General features: G+C 34.0%; 1 protein-coding gene across 1 annotated transcript in view; it reads left to right on the top strand.

Annotated features, from left to right (window-relative positions):
* The first annotated feature begins 1,682 nt into the window (after positions 1 to 1,682).
* LOC108684632 (lipoma HMGIC fusion partner-like 2 protein) overlaps positions 1,683 to 3,040 on the top strand; it is a 13,073-nt gene continuing 11,715 nt past the window's right edge. The window contains exon 1 of the mRNA XM_018189053.1: positions 1,683 to 1,883. The gene's annotated coding sequence lies outside the window, so the exon portion shown is untranslated. The remainder of the gene's footprint in view (positions 1,884 to 3,040) is intronic.

Genomic DNA, 3,040 nt, shown 5'->3' with positions numbered 1-3,040 from the left:
TATATATATATATGATTAATTCGAGAATTAAAATTATGAAATTAAAAAATATCGATTTACAAAAATTTGCTTATACATATATAAGGGGATTTAAAAAAAATTATTTATTTATTTCTTACACACACACAATAATTATATAATAAATCCTTCTCTCTTTTCAATACACTTGATGCATTTACTTTTAAATATTAAAAAAAATTTTTTTTATTCCAATTGTTAAGTTACTATTGTTATAGATTTTTTCCAAATAGAAATTCTTTATTTTTAATATTTCGTTTTATAATCGAAACACGTCGAGCTTTTACGCATGTTATATTCGCAGGGCAATGGCGCCCCTTATCGTGCACATGACATGTAATCTAATGCTTGGGAAATATAGGGGTGATCAACCCCTATGAAGCCACGCGTAAAAGAGGGGAAAAAGAGAGAGAGAGAAAGAAAAGCCTTCGGGAAAAGTATTGAACGAACTTTGATGCGTAGTTGTGTAATGGGAGGCGAAGATCGAGTCATGCGATAAAGACTGGCTCTGTTGGGCTTTGTGGGATTAAAGTCTGTAATTATATATATGGACGCTGCGGACGATTACCAAAATGATTTGTGTCGGGGGCTCTAACGGCGCCACAAATGGTGGCCGAAACTCTTGGGTTCAATCGATGACACATTTCGTGCTATGATCGGACAAACGGCAAGCTGTATTAAATCGATGTCGCGCGATGCTTGACCAACAAAATAAAATTAGAATCGTAAATATTTTTTATAGGGAAGTAGAGAGAAAATACCACTAAAGAGTTTTTTTTTATAAAAACAAGTTCAAAAGTTAAATTTTCGAAAAACAAAAAGTCTTCTCATTTTTGAATCATTCAAAAATTCATGGTAAAGTTTTCTCTGGCACATAAAATATAAAAAAAAAATTTTAATTTTGATAAGTATTTCAAAGAGCTTCTCCAAAAAATACAAATTTTTGAACTTGTTTATTCTTACGAAAATTTTATATTTACTATTATTTAATTATATTTTTACATTTATCTTTTTTTAACATTTACAATGATAGAGGTAAAGAAAGAAATATTTGAAGTACAAAATAATTCTTATATTTTTTGTTTGATTCTTCTTGTTGGAACAAAATTATTCATCGCTAATAAAGAACAATTTGACGCCATAACCCATTTTTTTTTTAAACAGATATATTTAATCTTTGAGGGAAATCCTTTTATATCATACATATGTCGTGCTAATTTCACAACTACCGCAGATTATACATTCGAAAACTCCTCCAACTTGTTGAAACATTAATGAAGAGTTTGACTCACTCTTTCAATTTTTTAACATAATTCCACGTTAAACAATAATGAGCATTCATCTAAATAATTAGGTCACTGTCGAATTAGAATTGCACGTTATGTACAATTCGAACGTTGAGTTGCGAAGTTATTTAAAATACATGTAAATTACATGTTTGCCTAATTCTGCTGCATTTTTTATCCCGGACGCGCCTTCAAAAATTTTCGTTATCACAATGAGAATATTTATTGTCCCGTTCCGTTTTGATTCGTCTATCTCGAAACGATATTTATCATGTCCGATTCTGCCTCCGCTTATATATGCGGCAGCTGACAAGTTCGCGTCTCGTTATACCGTCGCTTCGGCGAACGCCGTTCTTACTTCTTCAGTCGTGCCCTGCGCGTCCAGTGAGCTGCACGCGAGGTGGATTATGTGCGCGTTTCGAGTCCGCGATTAAACAAGATCGAAGAATCGCGCGTGTTCCACCGAAACAATAACTTCCGGTGTTCGATACGCTAAATCACGAAACGTTACTTGTCGATGAGACGCCGGTCTTGTCCAGAAATCGTGCTGGGTCAAACACGGAAGACGGGCGGCGAAAAGTAAGCCAGTTGTTCCAATCGCTGTCGCTTTTATTATTTTATTATTGCAATTTCTTAATTATGTAATAGTAATATATTACTGTTAAGGAATATTATAATTTTTAAACAATATAAGATTGAAAACAAGACCGTTTATGTTAAATATATTACTTTAAATACAAAGCGCCACTACGGTCTGAATGTTAAGAATGTTGAACTATTATATATATTCATATAAATGAATTAATTTCAGAAATGATAATTGCGTGCCGATTATAATTTTTAAATTTCAAGCAGCGTTCTCCGTAAAATTCCTGACGAAGGAACTTTAACGAGACGAAAAATAAGCCGCATTGTTCTAATTATTGTCGCTTATTATTCTATAATTGCGGATTCTTAGATTGTATAATATTACGAAATCTTTTAAGGAATTTTATAAAGAATTTTTAATTTTCAAAAAACAAAATTCTTCACAAAATTCTCGACAGAAGAATTTCAATGAGACGAAATAAGCCGTATTGTTCAATTCAAATTACTGTTAATTATTCTATAATTATTCTATAATTGTAGCTTCTTAATATTATATATTATTTAAAAAATATTGTAAAGAACATAATAATTTTCAATTTTTAAGCAGCGTTCTCCATGAAATTCCCCCAGGGGACTTTCGACGAGAATAATAATTATTTTGTTCGAGACCTCGAGTTACTCGGCGAGATCGGAGCAAAACAAAAATTTACGGCTGCGCCAATCCGTTGCGGAAGGGATTAAGGGATTATCATTACGAGGAGTAAAGATTCTCGTCATGCAGAATCATCGTTCGCTCGTTCGCTCGTTCCACGAGTCTCTCACCGATTGCATCGATTTACGAGTGTTTACATCACGATGTCAGGGCGCGCCGTAATCACCGGTATTATGAATTATGCACCCCGGGGTGGTTTCGAATTTCCTCTCGGTCCGTTTCGTTCCTCTGCACTCGGAGACATGGCTTGCTGTCCGCGCGCGATCGTTAATATTAATTTCGGGCGGCGCTAAATTGGTACAAATTGCGACGTCAATTAAACCGCTTTGTCATTGGTAGTTATACTTTATGGACCAACCGGCAAGTTTCCATTACTCTAGCTGGTTGATCTTCTTGTTCTGTAATTCTTTGAAACGGCGCTTGCTTATTCACTTTT

The sequence above is a fragment of the Atta colombica genome, unplaced genomic scaffold (genome assembly GCF_001594045.1).
Source record: "Atta colombica isolate Treedump-2 unplaced genomic scaffold, Acol1.0 scaffold137, whole genome shotgun sequence".
Taxonomy (NCBI): Eukaryota; Metazoa; Arthropoda; class Insecta; order Hymenoptera; family Formicidae; genus Atta; species Atta colombica.
This window is presented reverse-complemented; position numbering and strand designations above follow the sequence as displayed.